The sequence below is a fragment of the Sturnus vulgaris genome, chromosome 3, assembly GCF_052056855.1.
Source record: "Sturnus vulgaris isolate bStuVul1 chromosome 3, bStuVul1.hap1, whole genome shotgun sequence".
Lineage (NCBI taxonomy): Eukaryota > Metazoa > Chordata > Aves > Passeriformes > Sturnidae > Sturnus > Sturnus vulgaris.
Window position 1 is genome coordinate 58,349,993 of NC_142245.1, and position 18,823 is coordinate 58,368,815.

The 18,823-nt window shown below is 39.4% G+C and overlaps 1 long non-coding RNA gene across 1 annotated transcript; it reads right to left on the minus strand.

Moving 5' to 3' along the window:
* Positions 1-4,074: 4,074 nt before the first annotated feature.
* LOC106851877 (uncharacterized) lies at positions 4,075-5,885 on the minus strand. Its single transcript, XR_001402945.2, has 3 exons — positions 5,728-5,885; positions 5,589-5,629; positions 4,075-4,891 (listed from the first exon to the last, which is right to left on the minus strand). It is a non-coding gene; the product is annotated as an uncharacterized LOC106851877 (long non-coding RNA).
* Between the last annotated feature and the right edge of the window lie 12,938 nt (positions 5,886-18,823).

An 18,823-nucleotide genomic window follows, 5' to 3' on the forward strand; every position in this document is an offset into this window, starting at 1 on the left:
TAAAACTTGATTGAAAAACACAATGAAGTCTTTATGGCCTTTCTGGACTCTGACAATTTTCCAGTTACCAAAAACTATTGACAAGAAACTCTTCTTGCTTTTCTGTTTTTTTCCACATTTCACTGTGCTTGTTTTACTTGATAATGCATTTTAAGGATTAAAACTCTCTCCAACCTATTTTTTCATCCCAGTGCCATTAATGTAGATATTAAAATGAGGTTTTCAGTTAAAGACAAACAAATTCTTTTTGCCTAATTTTGACCTCACAAAAAAAAAACCAAACCACAAACAAAAAATCACAACTAAAACTGGATGAGATGAGAAGCTCAGTTTGACCTTTTTATGGTATTAATGAGAAAAGCCAGTGAAAAAACAGATTGCAGCAAAAAATAGAAAATAATTTAGAAGTGAGAACATGTGATGAGGACATGAACCCTAATATCTCACACATATGATGAGCCAGTTTCTGTGGAATGGTGGACAGTCTGTCATCTCTACTCTAGCATGCAAAGTTCAACCTATCAGAAAACCCTACAACCAAACAAGTGAAAAAAACCCAAAACAAACCCAAAAATACCCAAATAAATATGGCCAGGGAAATCATAATTTGAATTTGCAGGACAATGTAATTCATGGTAATTATGCCAATAAGAAGAAGGCTGATAAGGAGTGAAGAGGATCAGAGGTTTTGCCAAACCCCAATAGTTTTTAAAAATCTAGCTTTATATAAAGTAACCACCTGGTGGATGATTGCTATATCTATTTTTACATTCAGAACAAATTTAGAAAAACAACAATATGAAATTGTGGAGGGATTAAATATATACTTAACTAAATCTTAACTAAGAAAGATTGTAGGAACAAAAATATAGTGCACAGAATTATAAGATTTAAGGTAACATTTTAATTACATTGTATGTTATATAATTTAGAATTAATGTTATACATATTATAGGTCTTCCAGCATTCAAATTTTTTAGAAATGAAAATGCCAGATGCCATTGAAGCAGTCTCCATAAAGTACCTCTAAGTGCAATTCAAAGACATTTAACAAAGGGAGATTATTGATGAGTTGTTTCTAGTACAGTTTGCCAATCACCTAGGGAGTTTTCATCAACAGAAATTATCTTAGAATTGTAGTGTAGTAGATCTTGTATAAGAAATCAAAATTTGTTTATTCACTAATAATAGACAAGGAGAAAAAAAAGACTACAAAAATACAGTGGGGATATAAATTTCATGAATTACATACCTAAGTGTCATGCACTTGTTGGAAACCTGCCAAAAAAAGAAGATGCAAATAAAGCTGAGGAATTCTGTGTTGCACTGAAATAGTCATCTTGTGATGCTATCCACGAGTTCCCATACTATATGGGCAGCTTATAAATGTCTTCTAAAAATAAAAAAGAAGCTTTTTAAAAAAATTCTGTGGACAGTACAGCCAAATAAATACTTTCCCCATGCCCACCTCACCCCAAAAGTGCTCAAGGCTTATTAAAAATAACAAGAGAGTTACAGCAACAAAAATAGAAGAGGTAGAAGCAAGGGTTCTTGTTTTTTTCAGAAAGCCAGGCATACATTATCATATTTCCCACTCTGAAATATTTGGGGGACTATAGAAACATTTCAGTCCAAGATGAACATAGGCTAGAAGTCTCCATGATAATTATAAATGCACAAGCTTTATTAAACTAGAGGTATGATACTTAATAATTGCTTTCACGTGGTAAAGTCATGCAGGAAAAAATTGTTCTAGATTCCCATTCCAGGTCTCCCATTTAAAGCTCACATGACAGCAGAGTAGCCAGGGAACATCATGGGACCACACAACTGCACACAACTTCTTTCTCCCAACTGACCTGAGGATGTCTCCTGGGTACTGGAAACCTCAGTTTAGCTCCTTCCTCTGCTTGAGACTTGAACATAACTTGAACATGTATTTCGAAACTTCAAGAGAGGGCCCAGACCACAGGTTTACATAGCACAGTTATCTGAATTTTTGGACTATACTTCATCTAAAGTAGGAGGTGAAACATGGAACCTGACAGTCGTGCTTCCCAGGGGAGCAGGTACAACTGAGGTCCCACTTGGTTAGCACTGATGGGGCAGTTCCAGTAGGCAGGACCCAGGAACCTGCCACAGCCTGAGAAGGACTCTCATCTCTGAAACATGAGGAGGGGCTGGCATCTCTGAGGAGAATTGCTTCAGTAGGAGAGGAAACACAAACTTGCATACCAGGACAGTGTTCGGACAGATGAGCTGCAAGATAAACAGGAAATCCTTCTGATAGACTTTTCAAAGCCACACTTTCTATGCCTGCCCTATTTTCCTTGTCTCTCTTCTACCACTTCCAAAAATAAAATGTTCCAACAGCGAAGAACTCAATCTATGTTGAACACAGCAACTTCAATACATCATTCCCTCGCAGTCTGTACCACAGAGTGAAATTTGAGATGGCTCTGCTGGGACTTTTGAGTCTTCTCAACACAACAATGAACACATTTACATACAATGCTATATGAATAACAGTGGTCTGAAAAATGCAGTATTTCAACTAGAGATGCCAAAATCTCTTTTCTCACACTGTGTCCTCAATCAATGATGAAATACAGAGAAGGCAGAAATAGCATTAATTTGCCTCTCTGACTGTTTTACATATCCCCTCATATATCAGTGGGATTTCTGGAAATAATGCAAAGCCTCTCCAGTGCTTGACGTGCAGTACCTCCAAATATGACAGAAGAGCTCTATAGGCAATAAGCAGGAAAATCTGCATAAAAATGGAATTTTCTCTCTCCATACAGTGAATATTCCGTGTCTGGCAAGCAGTATCAGCCTGAATTTGCATATATTTCTTTGCAAACAGCAATACAGGCACTGTAACATCCATTCTGCTGCTACTATGATAAAATCAAACACCATTTAGCTCAACTGTTATGTATTGTTCAGTGAACAGGTTGTTTTAGGACGTAACAAAAGACATCTACCTTTTGCAAATGTTTCTAAGGATAAACACGTGCAAATTTTTATAAGAAAAAAATCCTTTTTTTCCCAACATATTTTTCCATTTGCTCATCAGCTTCTTGATTTTTTTCTGTGGAGTAGCAAAACAAAGCCATGCTATGTTTTCAGCAGGGCTGTTTTTATAGTAGAACAAGTTTCAGAGTTGTGACTTGGTACTCTTCCACTATTAAAAACATAAAAATAAAAAACTGATTCCTCGTTCTTCCTTCAAGGAAGGAACTGGAAGACACAATTTCCAGTGGTATTCCTGGTATCTCTGTGAGCAAAAAAACAACAATAGCAAAAGTTTAGCATACATAATAGAGGAAGGAAGAGACAATGAAAGCAATGTTTGTGTTTATTTTCTTCAGTGTATGCATTCAACTGTCACTGACTTCAATGCAAATGCCATTTTCCACAACATCTAAAGAATGAGACTGGTGCTGTAGGAGCCATACCCTGAAGTAGGAAGTGCAGTATAAAATTAGCCAGGCAAACAATCAACAGTCTGCTCTGAAGCCACCACTGTGTGGGATGGCAATGTACAGACTCTTTTTGCCAAAATGGCATTATTACGAGTTTTCCCACATACTCTTCTCATTTTGTTTTAAATAAATAGAATCCAAATAGAAAAGCAGTAGGTCCCCTAGTTACAGTAAAACATAGGTGGACAAAACAGAATAAAAGTTAATTTCTTATGATCCTACATTCAAAGAAGATAAAAAGCTCATGCTGGGACTTGGTGTGGCCTTTTGGAACATAACTTGCTTTCCCAGCTTACTTGTCTGACCTCTGTACTGAATGACAAAACCTATCAATACAATATGCAGAAATGATGTCACCCTTTTGGTATGAAGGGCGAGGGATGGCTCATTTGGGATATTTGTTTTAATGATATCACAGTCACACATGGTGTGATTTGAATCAAGTAGGGCTTAAAAAACTCTATTGATCTATCTACCAAAATATTTTTTTGTTTTTGGTACTGCAGTATGCTCACTAGCACTGTTACCATTTAAATTACTTCATAGCTGATGCAGTAAACATGTTCAAAGATGTAAACACCTCAGATTTATTTAAACATTGAAACAAAACTATCTCAAACAGCAACAAAGAATTAAAAATCAGTTCCCAGTAACTGCAATGGAAAGTCACAAGTAGCATCTGCAAATTCACTGTGAATCTAAATCATCTGTCAGATCATCATCTGAATCAGATCTGTCAATAAGACTCATTTGCATCACAGAAATTGCACCTCCAAAATATAATTGCTCAATTTATACCTGTGACCATAATAATAAAAAAAGGTGATGAAAACATGATTAGCTCAGTTGGTAGGAGCATGGTCCTAATAGCACCAAGGCTTTGGGTTCAATCCCCATATAGAGCATTCACTTAGGAGTTGGACTCTTATGATCCTTGTGGGTCCTTTCCAAATCAGAATATTCTGTGTCTGTGATCCCTTAAAAATTCATTTTGGCATCATCTGTAGGTTGTATGTGGTGAATTGAACAGAATCAGTGGAAATTTCACTTTCCATAGGCTTTACAAGTTGATAGGAATGCTGTAGGATATCAGTATTATGCATAATTAATAACAGATAGGTATTACAATAAATCTGAATTAATACAATAACATAAAAATATTAGTATAAATTATCATCTCTAAATTAAATTTTTCCTTTTATATCAAGTTTTCATTATACTTACCTGGTTTATCACTTCTATTTTCAAATTCACAAAGAAGTAAAATTCTCATGAAAGGCATTGCTAGAAATATATCAAAGATACCAGTACCCCCAAATTTTCACAGCTTCCTTGCTTTACTCTCAACACCATCCATCAGTGTTTCAAATGAAGAGCATAAATTAGTTCAGAATATCCGTGTTCTGAAAAGCAGAAAAGAAAAAGATCAACACAGATCACTAGTAGCTGTTGAACTAGCACACAAAGAAATAAGAACTTAGGCTATTCTCCCACAATATGAGGTCAAAACAATTTTCTTTTGTATGCAGTCTCTACATGAAGGAAACTACAGGGATGTCTGTCATGATACCTGGCATAGTTTTATAACAAAAATACTGTTCTAGGAATGTATTTATTCAGCATTTGCCAGTTGGTATAAGTATGTGAGTTTATACATCCATTTTGGTTCCTCTTAGTGAGCTCTATGGGCTTAGATGACAGAAGTTTCTGAAGGTAAAACTTATCTGTATCATACATACTTGTGCTGTATTTACTGTGATCTATTAGCATTGCAGTGATGTCTGCAGTATCCTGCCAAGTATTAGTCTACATCTAAAAGGTGTACTGAGAAATATTTTTCATAATACTTGCATTTAGTTCATTTAACTGTAACTGTCACTTGGTTCCAAAAACTGCACCCTGATACGAGCAGTTCTTAATTTAAACCAACTTCTCTCTACATATGTGAAAAAAACTGTCACTATGGTAACAAAACACCTGGGATAAACTCCTGGGCCATTGCAAAAGCTGGTTTTGCCAGTATCTTCAGGAGACCAGCATTCAGTCTTCTGCTTTACAAAACAACAGATAATGAAGCTTTTGTTAAGTGTTCTGGCCTACCTCTGCTCTCTGGCGGATGTTTTCCTTGGTAAATTTGCCACCTGTATCAGAAGAAAACAACTTATTATTACCAAAATAAAAGACAAGACGCTATATCTTTACAACACATGTTTCCTTTAATAGAAGATAATGTGTTTACAGTCTCTGTGCTTCCTCATCTTGCTTGGACTTCATCACTTTGGCTTATCTCCCATGCAACTTGTGTTTGTAAGTTCAGTAGTTTACACTGGAAACAGTGTAGTCAAAGAATATTCTTCATTACACAGGCAGAATTTCATATGTGCTCTGTATTGATGTATTTTCCTGCAAACAGAAACAAGGACACATAAACATAAGTGTTTTGGCACTCTATTGGTATAAAACTACAGCATCCTACTTTTGAAAACAGTTCAGTCACTTTTCTGAATGAGTTCCACACAAACAAGAGAGGATGTTTCTGATGTAAAACCCAGATGCACAAGCCATCCCTCAGTGATGAGAATGCAACACTGGCCAAAGCCTAGTCCTTAAGGAGCAGAACAATGCTGTGTAAAACATGGACAAATAACACAGGATTACAGTAACAGTATTAATAGTAGAATACTACTTGCTTCTTATGCCAGACACAGAAAACTCTTGTAGAGGCTTAGCAGATCCCCAAACATTCAGCCCAAAATCTGAGCAGCTATTAATGGTTTGGATGTATTTCTGCTGTTGGTAAACACATCGTTTCTAAGTATGAAATCATTAGAGGAGTGCTCTCAGCAAAGTAGATGCAAAGAAGCAGCACCTTTTCTCATTGAGTACCTGCTCTCTTCATCAAGTGCTCCTATGCCATCTCCAGGTGACCATTCCAGAAAGATGGACAATACAGCTAGATTGCTGTTCCTCACACATCATTCAAACCTCAACCCTGCCTCATGGGTGCCAGAGATAAAACTCCCATTAACTCAAGATGGGATCAAATTTCTCAAATTCAGCAAGCTGCTCCTAGGAAAACCCACTACAGGTGGAAGTAGTCAGGCTATTTTTGAGGAAGTGAGTCATGACATATGGTTAGGTGACCTAGAGTGGACAATTCAAAGGTTATTAGCTGCCCAGGTGTCCCCCAGTGGGCATATTGTCCTGCAAAACATGCCTTTCAAGATATGAAAGACCCCCACTGCTTTGGCTGTCTGCTCTCGGGCTTAATTGAAGATTGATAGCTTAAACACTATGCTCACAGCAATATTATTAATAAAATAGGTGCTTAGGGTTAACAAGCACACACAGTTACCTCACCCCATTGCAGTCCTCTTTGCAAGTGAGTAATGGTTATTTCCATCTTTTGGCATTTTATAAGCAAATGGCACTCTCGTTACAGCTGTCCCCTGAATTAGTAACACTTCCATCACTGCCAGGACAATAGCATTGGTTTTACCAAGCAGCTCCTGACTTTCACTGCCTGGTGTGCAGGAGCAGGCATTTCCCGTACCTGTTGCAAATTAAAACCTGAGTTACAGGTACTCACTACATCTAAAAGTCAGATCCCAGACACTGGCTTACGTGGATTATCAGTAAATCCTACAGAATGCCACAGGTCTAAATGTTTTCTTTCAAAGAAGGTTAAAGGAGAGAAGGAAGAAAAAAATTTCATTTTTATTACATCTTTACTGTTGTGGCTGGATAGAAGTGCGAATTTTATAGTTGTCCTAACCAAGTTATTCTTACTTTTTTGTGGGGTGGTGAGTTTTTTGGATAAAATGTTCATAATTTTATCTCATTTCTGTGAGTTTTACACTAATGGCTGTTCCTCAAAATAGCACAGAACCTGAGTGAATCCATCTCATAGATCCACTAACTTATAACTGATGCAAGCATTTGGGATTTGCAGTTGCAGAGAAAGCACGGAAAGCAGAAAATACCCAGGTAGGTGTGAGATACCAAGATGTCCAGGGAGTACAACACGAATTTTCAGAGTCAAATATTGTAAATTCTACATCGACAACTTGCAGGCTCATTGAGAATCAGAAGAAAAAGAACAGCACTGAGATAGGAATGACAAGGGAGAGATCCCCATACCACTCCTTTATGAAGAAAACTGAAATAGAGTATTGCCCTGATGGGAATTTTCCTTTAAAGTGGCTGTAGATAAACTGCAATTAGCACACAGTTAATAAGATATAAAATACTACTTCTTATGCTACTACTTTGGAAAAACTCCAGCAACTTCACAATTTAAAAAAACTCAAAAAACAAAACCATAAAAGTGTATTCTAATCTTCATTTGTAGTTTTGTGAGTTTATGTATTTTCCCTGGAATACTAATCTCTATTTTATTTATTCGCATTAGAGTGATTTTTAAAATTCCTCCTTAAACATGTCTCATCATGTCATAATTATTCATCAATATGAAGGCTTCTAAGAGCCTCTGGTTACAATGCCATGAAGTTTTCTAATAAATTATAAAGTGACAGGATAATTTAGTCTCCATAACCAATTAATCTTTGGCTTCTTAGCAAAACTTAGTTTCAAAAAATAATGTGTCCCCTAGATGGACTACAACAATCAGTTCACTCTTTCCCTGGAAATAATCAACATATCCAAATGCTTTCCAGTTCCAACCAAAGAGGACAAGCCATAAAGGGCATATGGAAAGAGAGTCTGAAGTAGCTTCTTTGAACTCTCAGGTCTTCTTCAACAGGACAGCAGAGTTAGCATCTCAAAATGGAGACAAAGGAAAGATTGTCATGAGCATGACTTAGGCTTGATTTGGAGCAGGATCTCATGCATTTTCTACAGATCTTTGGCTAGCATTTCCTGAGATCAATGGAAATAGTCTATTAAGTTCATGGCTACTGGTGTGCATACTAGGAGAGGAGACACAATGTTATTATATAAACTATAGGAGCAACCAACATAAACATTTGGACTTGCTACAGTAGGTAATCAAGTTGACAGCTGTGGGTTGAATTGTGGAGTAAGTATCCTTAAGAAATACCTAGTTTTGTGCATATGAGTCTAATCTGGATCAACCCTTTGTAAGACTAAATATTGGGATTTTGTTTATTTAAACTTAGGTGTCTGCAGTATCTACAAATGTATTCTGCTGTATGCAGACAAGGTCAGTGAGATGTTTCAGGCGTCAAGGGGGAAGCTCTCACATTTCTGGAATGGTAGAGGAAAGATTTATAAAGATTTTACTGGCCTGAAGGAAAGAAAGAAAGTGAAAACATCTGCCAGAGTCATGAGTGGATTGTTGGCTAAATTCATTCAGCGGAGGAGTCTGAAATAGATCATCTCTGTCTTAAGAAGTAGGCGTTAGTGGAATCATCAAAAATAATTACTACGGAGGAGTCCAGGACATACCTACAGGGAGTAAAACGAATCCGAAAATGTAAGTTAAATTCACAAAGTATGAATAGAAAAGCCAGGAGTTCTTATATTCCTGGACTCACACAATGTACCAACCTTGCTAAGGTCTTATGAAACAATAACAGAAATATTTTTTGAGTCTTGAATAGTACTTATGAACATGTCAGTAAAAGAGGGAAAGTTGCAGACAACAGAGGTTGCTACAAATACAACTGTGATCACACTACCCAGATATTCACTATTATAAAACATCCATCCAAAGAGACAAGCTTGGATTTCAGAAAATCACAAAACGTCCTGAGTTGGAAGGGACCCTCAAGGATCAGTGAAGTCCAACTCCTGGCCCTGTACAGGACAGCCTGGTCACATACGTACCTGAGAGTATTGTCCAAACAATTTTTGAACTCTGGCAGGCTTGGTGCTGTAGTGACCTCTCTGGGGAGCCTGTTCCAGTGTCTGACCACCCTTAGGGAGAAGAACCTTTATGTAATATGCCACATACAACCTTTATGTAATATGCCACCTAACTCCCCCCCAAACAGCTTCAGGCCATTCACTCAGGTCCTGTCACTGGTCACCAGAGAGGAGAGATGGGTGCCTGCATCTCCACTTCCCCTCATGAGGAAGCTGCAGACCACCATAAGATCTCCTGTTTAGTCTCCCCTTCTCCAGGCTGAACCAGTGACCTCAATTTCAAACTCTGGCATTGGCTGCAGAGTCAAGTAAACATAACTGGGTGGAGAAAAGGTTCAAACAGCTGAGCAGCTGTGACAGTAGTACAAATTTAAACAACTCTCTCCCTTTTTGGGTTTTGAGGAAGATCAAAAGGAGTTCCTGAGGTGCTCTGTCATGAGTGTGTTTGCGCTTGCCACTTAGCACGATTGTATAAACAGCACACAGCACACCACAAGGAGCAGTGATGCGGCCATTTCCCACTGCAGCCCTTTCTCTCTGCTCGTAAACAAACCCAAGGCTGTGCGTATCCTTTGCAGCCTCTCCTCAGGAGCTCACATGAAAGCACTTTGACTGTGTTTTGCATTAGTTTGCTTGCAGTGCCAAACAGCCTCCGGACTCCCGGCGCACAGCGGGAGCGCCTGCTCTGGGAGGGAGGCAGCAGGGCATGGGCTCAGCCAGGGCTGGCAGCACAGCTGGGACCCCTCTGATGGCCAGGGGATGCCCAGACCTCTGGGCCCGCTGTTGTCTGCGGGATACGCTCCCTACACCTGCCCCGGAGCAGCTGGAGCTCGGGGGAATGGCGGTGCTTGCAGCCGGAGCTGCTTTTTTGACTCTGGATGGTAAGGCCCGACCTTCCTCCTGCACTGGCAAGTTTCCGTGGTTAAACTGGTGGGGAACTAGGCACATGGTTTCTTCAGGGCTACTGAACATTGATTAATCCCATTTTGGCAATGGTCAAAGTCTTACGAAATGTTGTACAGAAATTATTTTAGTTCCTTTCTTTCTGACGCCTGCTCCTCTCCACTGCCCCGGCCGCAGGTGTCTGACCCCAAAATAGCATGGACTGGGTTTGTGCAACAAGAGTGCAGAAGGAGTTCAAAACTATGCTTCTCAGTCTGGGCCTCCACAGAAGGGCAACTATAAATAGATGCAAAGGCAAGGATAATTGGCATGTAAAATGAATAATGCCGCAAGCTCACCCCAGGAATTTTAGCAAAATAAAACTTTTGTGGCAATTTCACCAACTTGTGTTCTGGTTTTCCTCATCTGATTTTTTCCAGATGTCCCACTTTCCTTTTCTTCTTTGAACAGTAGTACCTTTCCCTGGAGTCCCAATACCATATTGTATAAATTATATGTATTCCAGCCTGTAATAACTTTCATAGATTAAGCAAAAAAATGACCACATTAAAGATGAATAATCCTAACAAGCCTGGTGCTTGTTTAGCTTTTTAGTGAAAACTAGGCATGCTACTAAGTCAAAAAAGCTTTTAATCTCATGGTCCAGAGTCTCCCAGTTGAGTCTTCTACTATGGGGACTTTTGCCTTCTGGACATGCCACTGTGAAGAGGTGCCTTGAGCCCAGGTAGTTTGTCAGGAAACTCGAGTTGTAAAAGCACACCTTTTTACCTCATTCACAGGTGATGATTTGACAAAACATGAACTTATAGGGCAGAGTAACTTCTAACCTACTGCCCATCCAGACTTTCTCCAGGGAAACAGCCATAGAAGAAATACCACATGTAGGACAACAGAATTTTCTGTTGAAAGGAAACTGGAAAGGAAACAGTTAATATGATCTCTGTTTCTAACTCATACCACATTTTGTTTTCTGACTCTTAACAGACACCCACCTCAGACTTGGATCCACTGGAAATTTCCACGGATTTCATAAAAGCAGGATTTGAAACTATGTTGTGGCAAAAGTATGATATAAAATATTTGCAAATTTGTTTCTAAAAGCCATCAGATTAATTTTCCCTTTGGCTTATTCTAAATCTTGGGGGTGGAGAAGGAAAAAAATATAGTTCCCATAACTGAACTCTTTAGAGTAGGACTTGAAATTATGTTCTGACAACTCACAGCAACCAGGCAGGACCAGCTTTCATTGCCCCACAGGAAAAGAAATAAGCATGCTCCAGAAGTCAGAAAGCAACCTGAATTATCAAGAAAAGTTGTTTTAGGTAGGGGCAGGGAAGACAGGGTAAGAAACAAACTAGTTGGTCAGGTCAAGAGAAATGATCAGTATCTGAAGTATGGAAAACCACTGCCATCTGTCACCACAATTTTTTTTTCAAAAGTAAAACCCAAGGATATGAAAAAGGAAAAGAGTTAAACCACAAAGAATAAACTGCTCTGGCAGACAGAAGTCTCAAGAAGTCTCTCCATCAGATTGCTAACACATACAACCCATGGAGAATTAAGTGCAGGTAGATAGATGTTGAAAGCAGACTAGATTGTGTAGTGTGTTTCAGAGACACAGACATCATCTTCAGGGTGGTGATGAAAAAAAGTTATTCAAAATTCAGAGAATGGAAAGTAGCCCTTAGATATTAGGGAAGAAAAGGTCAATTAATTTAGCTTGTCTCAATCTATGCCAGTTACAGCTGTGAAGTGACAGACCCACTTCACAGTGATGTAGCATTCCAGGTCTCAGCCTTCTCTCTCTCCTTCCTGGACATTAGCTACAAACAGAAAACTATTACAAAATAATCTATGTTTGACCAGAGTATCCAATATAAATGCACAAATTCTTCTGTGTTCATAAATTAGCAAGGTGACATGAGAAGCTATTTTAATTATGCATGTCTAATATGTGGAAAAAACATAGATGTCGTTAACTCTTTGCATAAAACTGAGAATCAAATGACTTGTGTCTGACCTGGGTTTCTTCCTAGAAGGGATGACTGAAAGGTTCCTCTGCAAGCTAAAACTCAAACCCTATGGTACAGTTCAACTCAAGATTGCAGATGCACGATTTCCAGGAGGACTTTCACTAAATAACAAGTAAAGGATTCTCTGAGCTCTTGCCCCTGACAAAGCAGGGGGGAAAGTCTTCAAAATGAATGCAAGCCACAAAGGAGCTTTTCTGCATTACATAAGGTAGCTCTAGAAGGTTAGGTCAATAAACCTGAAGTATGTCAATAAACCACCATACATTTTAACAGCCCCTACCCAAACAAGACTATTTCGTTTGGATATTTTGCTATCAGAAGGTCAACAGTTTAATTGCATCACCTAAATAGCAACCCAATTAAAGTTACCTCAGCAATGCATAGATATAGTTCAAATAACAACATAAATGGTCCTAAAATGGCACCCTTTATAATCACAAAGGATATCCTTGGGTGACCATCAGAGAGATGAAAGGTGAACGGCACAGCCTTTTACCCACACAATCTGCTTTTATTGCCTTTCAAAATGCAGTTGTATTGCTTTTAATGCTTTGGCAGGTTCATCAGGTTTTCTTTCCTGTAGCAAGATCAGGCTACAGAAAAAAAGGACTGTTAACATTGCAGTGTCTTAAGGACTATTTTTACTGTTCCTGATTTATTTCTGACCTCCTGATTTTTTTTTTCTGTTTGACCTTTTACATGAAGACAAGGAAAAGAGTACATTTCATCTGCCAGTTGAGAGCATTTTCTTTTCTTCACTAGCAGAATTATAGGGTTTTAAGTGAATGTCAGCTATTTTGCCTGCAGGCTTTTACTTCACAGCAACTGTATACCTGGCCTTTTCTTTCTTCACTAGTAATAGCCTTTGTTAAGATAGGTAATGTTTACTGATCAAAACCTGCACAGTCTCTAAGAGTTGAGCTGAATGACGATGTTTTGGAAATCAGTTTCCCTTGGGAGTCAAAATTGGTGACACGTAGCCAGGCATTTTCTTAGTGCTATTGGCTTGTTTACCAAACCTGCACATTTCCTGTCAGGGTTCCTCTGAATCACAATGGATATCACACAAGCCCCTTCCCAGTTATGGGTTGCCTCCTGACCAGAAATTGCTGCTGTTTTTCTTCACCACCAGTTCACTCTACAGCTTGAAGCATACGGTCCAAGCCAAGGTTAATGCAGATACTTGTGTGCTCAAACTACCCATGTACTGAGCTAGAGAGAGACAGAAAAGGTTTAACAGCATCATGGCTGCATTAGCATAAGGGCTATGTTAGCAACCCTGCATGTATGAAAGCTGAGAACAAGTCACCCCTTCCTCCTCCTTTCCCTTGCTCTCACAGTTCCCTGAACTGTCAGCCTTCGAGTGTCCTGTCCCCAGCTGTCCTGGCTCTTATACTTGCATCCAGAGCTTTGGGAACAACAGGAACAGCAGCAAAATCATGGGTAGAACACTAAACCGAGGTGGGTGTTGCATAGGACCAAGTTCAGATCTCAGACAAAAAGGCTGCTGCCTCTAAGACTTGGGGCTGAACAGACCATGGTGCAGCCTTCATCTTTCTATGGCACTCCCAATCTAACAAGACACTTGAACTCTCCATCTCAGCTACCACTGCTGAGTAGGCCACCATCTGTGGCCTCCTTCTCAACAGCTGTGTTTGTCTCTGCTGCCTATGCAGGTAAAAAAGTTAGAACCTTATTCCTACCATCCTGTTATAGAATGAGGCACTAACGACAGCACTGGCCTGAGACAGGGAGGCTCCTTCGTGTGGTTAGAAGCTGTTCCCAGGACACCATATTACATGATCTTGGAACTAAGGGGCCTTGAAGCCATTTAGAGAAGCTGTTACGAGAATGGAGACCAAGGCACTGGGTGTAGGTTTGCTGAATTTCCTCCTTAGGACTCCATGTCCTTGTTAGGACACAGGATACACCAGTGTGAGTTAAGGGGGTTTCTGCAAGTCCTGGGCAGGAAGTATCAAGGGCTCTAGAGCCCAGGAAAACTTCCCTGGCTTTTTTCTCCTTAGCTGACTAATAGCATGGACATAGATATTCAATAACCTATGTTGGAGATTTACTGTCAGCAGTTTGCACTTGTCCTGCTGACCAGCCTGAAGGCAGACGTGGCCAGCAACTGACTCCATCACATGATCAAAGACTTATTTGCCATTTTTCTTGCTTGCATCCCAACAGAGTATCCAAGAAAGTTAGTCTGTGCAACTTCACACTCTCCTTGAGCACAACAAATGACTTGCAGCCCATTAACTATTAGAGAAAGGATAATATCTTACTTCATTCTAGTTACAGAAATTAAAATAACTGGAAAGCCTCCTCTTCTCCCTCTGCAAGAAGCTTCACCCAAGTTTCTTCCAGGCTGGTGTCTGCAGTGTGCAAACCATTAGGATCTCCTGCCAAAATTACAAATTTCAAGTCAGTCTTTATAAACAGCAGCGTCATTTTCCTAATCACCTAACTGGGAAAACAGGGTATGAAGTCCCAGTTAAATTAACTTAGCAGGTATACTAATATATACTAATTTATACTAATAAAAATTTCCTTATAAGAAATTTGAATGTCTCTGTTTTCCCCCCTGTTTTCAAAATCCAAACGGCATTGTTCTATACTCAAAATAAATCACTGAACTCTCAAAAAGGCAATTCTGCCTAAAAGGTATTCTTTGTCATATGGAATTTAAACATCCGACTTTCATTTTGTTGTTAAAGATTGTATTAAAAAGTATTTTTTACTGCGTTTCTGTCTTCAGAGCTTAAGATAAACTGTTGGTTCAGCCCATGTGCTGTTACTGAAATGTCTTTTGCTTCATCCACACGAAAGACTAGATCCTTTTGACAATAGTTAAAGCAGTACAAGATATCCCCACCTTCTCCAAGTAGAGGTGCAGTAGTACTGGTACAAATGTGCACTCTAAGAGCATGGTTAAGAACCTGAAAAGATTCATGGTGGATCAAAAATGGTATCTAGCACGGTGTACTGTGCTTGACACTGGCCAGCAGTGGATATCAGGGAGGAATAAATTAGCATGGAAAGCTCAGACTGACATTCTGCAAGATTTCATACTTGGTTTCCAGGGATTTGTGTGTGACAGACAGTTTAAGCCATGATAGGTGTATTTGTGCCTGTTAAATCTCAAGCCATCTTTCATCTATGAACCTTCAAAGCCAATTTCTGAAGCTTTGAGAACTTCTCGACCCCAAGACATACTGTGGCCAAGGATTGTGTAACTTCAGCGTGCAGTAGCCTGTGAAGCAGCCTGTTATCTCCTGTTTGTTTTGAACCTGGCACCTGTTGGTTTCATGGCACACTCACCTGCTTTGGTAATGGAAGCAACAGTGATAACCTCTTTCATAATGACTTTTTCCTTCCTACTCTGAATTTTATCAACACCTAATTTAAGCCTCCCACATCCATCTTTCACACTGCAAAACCACACCCTGCTGCTTATAAATAAGCCTCGTAAGGAAGGGAAGAGACACTTTTCAACTAGAAGAGTAAGAATATGAAAAAGACACTAAGTGACCTGAAGTCACATTTTTCAGGTTGTAAGTAGTAGTGCATTTGTGCCAGCTACTTTGCTTTAACTGCTTATTTACATGCCACTTCTCTGTAGTAAACACAACGTACATTATCCTTCAGGGAGAGTGAATCATCACTGAAACAGAGATAAAATTTATCATGTACTAAGAATGCATACCCAGGCAGGTACCAAGGAGAAGCTGACACCCACACTGTATTTATGCCTTTATTTATGTATTTATGTCCACACTGTATTTCAGCTGTCAATACTCTGGCCTAGACCAGCTGAAGGGGCCTTGCTTGGAGATGCAGTAGTATTGCCTGGTCAAACAGCCCACTGACATCTCAACCATCAAAACCACTTCAGCCTCCTCAGCCTCTTCTGCTTGAGCTGTACCACCAACCTTCAGACTAGCAGGCAGCCCTTTCCTCCCCTCTGCTCACACTCACACCCCTAACTCCCCACTCTCCTCTGCCAGAGCCAGGTGTCCACACCTTCCCCCAAATCAGACCCTACTGAAAGACCCAACCCCCTGCCAGTTGCTACAAACTCTATTTGGGATGCCAGGGCCCAGGAAAATATATTTATGGACAATGATATTTACGGTTAGCTTGTGATCACATCAGCTGTCCTTAACCTGGACAGAAGATCTGGTTTATGGGGAGAGACACAAAGAAAATTTCCGTAGTTAGGATGGCAGGCTAACATGCTGACAATGCTCTAGTCAGAAGGAGGAAGGGAATATGGTGAAGGCTGCTTGAAGAGAGGAGAAGCCAGATTTCTAAAATAACCAACATTTTGAAGGTATCTCACAGGCTGATTTGCCAGCAACCAAAGCTATATACTAAAAACTTCACTGAGACAAGATAAAATCCTTTCCTCCTAATCAAAGTCTTCATGCAATAGTGGAGTAAACAGGTGCAAGGTAAGTGCATCGCAAACAAAATTCAGTGTTCTCCAATTGAAATATTTGTACAAAGAAGTTAATTACCCATCGGGGTTAATTAATTTATAACATATCACTGGATCACTAGCCCTTCTATGACATCCTTTTCAGCTGATCATGGGCACATCTGTCTAAAACCTGTCCTACATACCTTCTGCTGCACAATTGACTTGACTATTCATATTTCCTTTCTACCTTCTCTCCTTCACATGATGCTGAAGCAAACCTATTTTAGAGTAATTTATAGCATTACAAGAGAAAGAGCATTACTGAATGAAGGCTGAGGTCAACTAGTGCCATGGAATTCCTAGTAGGAGATAAACCCATATTATCTTTAAGTATAATTCCTGCCCATTTCTTCAGAGTAAAGCACACACACGCCTCCCATTTTCTGTCCTGATGAACAGAAACTTCTGTGCTTTTATCAGTTGCAGCTTTCAGAAAGCACCTTAAATAAAGTGGATTTTACATGTCATCTCAAAACACAGGATTCCTCATGTCACCCTTCTGCTTTTTGAGGTTATAAGGATCTCAACCAAGAAAGTCCTTCCTTCACACCTGCCTTTCTGAAGGTTTTCTTAAATTATTTACTGCAACTATTAAAAAGTTAAGCTAGATTATCCAGCAGTGTTTAACTGTGTGGTCATGAGTCATTAGGTCATGTGGTAAATCAGGCCAAGGACTTGTAGGAGCACATCTGTGTGCTAATTTTAAAATGGGTTCTCTGCAGTTCCCAGTTTGCAAACCTATGAGGCTTTTCCTATTAATGCTTTGTTAGCACAGCTTATCCACTGGACTTCTTAGTCCAGATCACTTCTGTGTAGCCATAGAGAAATGATGTGCAGAAGGCAATACAGAATCTTAAATATGATTACCAGTGTGCAGCAGCAGCTAATTGAAGTTCTCCTACCTTTCTAATTCTTAGTGTTGATACAGGATATCACCTGCTGAGCAACTTGAATCATATTGTCACAGAAGTACAGCAAGGAAGAGACCTGAGAGATAGTACAGATCAGAGCCACGCACAGAGAGGATCAATTTCATCTGGATTGATAAGAAGTCTTCTGAGGGTCTTGCCAAACTTGTTCTTGACCCCAAGGGGTCTAGATAAATTATGTCAATCTGATTTCATCCTCATCTCATTTTAGTATCAGCTGAATCATGCTTACATTACAGTACTTGAAATACTTCTATTATTGTTCAAATCCTCTGTAATCTATACAAGCTTGAAGAATGTTTCAGCCTTTTCTAGGAAGTTCAATGCCAGTCTCTTCTACATTTCTTTCACACAATTATATTAGCTCTTTGGAAATGCTGACCTCACTGCAAATCAATTGATCAGAGATACTGGAATAAGCAGAGTTACTGAAGGAACTGGAAGAGGAATATCCTGCATTTGCCTTTGAGGCCACAAAAACAGCAGCGGGAAGGAAGAATGTCACGTGAAAGCACGTCTCCCCCAGACAGCATCTCCCTAGATGACAAAAGAAATTTAAAATAAATGTTTATGCCACAGGAAACAACAGGAAAACAGGAACTCTCCTGCATAATGTCAGGGAAACAAATGCATGTCTCAGAAGAGGGCTCTAATTACAGCTTTTTAGCTATTTGAAGTCTCCCTAAGATTTCAGTGTTTCAGAAGAAGAGGACAGATTGTTCAGTCCACAAGATACATTACATTTAGGCTTTTTCCTTTCTGTGCCTTCTCTGCTTCTTCTTTATAGTCTGACAACAGCTGTCCAGGATGTCTACAAATAAAGTAGTGTTTCCTGGCACTCTTATGCAAGTTAGGCCTTTTGAATGGCTTTCAGATGCATAGCTTAGGTGTATATTAAGTGCCAACAAGCACAGCCATACCCCAAACTTTTGCTGTTTCTTTCATGTTATCTTCTCACAGAAGTTTTCACCCACCATAGTCATGACTAGAACGATACTTCTTGAAATTCCCTAATGTATGCAACTACATTTGCTGTATATTACTTTATCAAAGTCTCTCTATTTTTTTAATACTGTCATTGTCAGCACAATATCTGAACAAACTATTTATTTTAATGGCCCCCAAAAGATAATCATA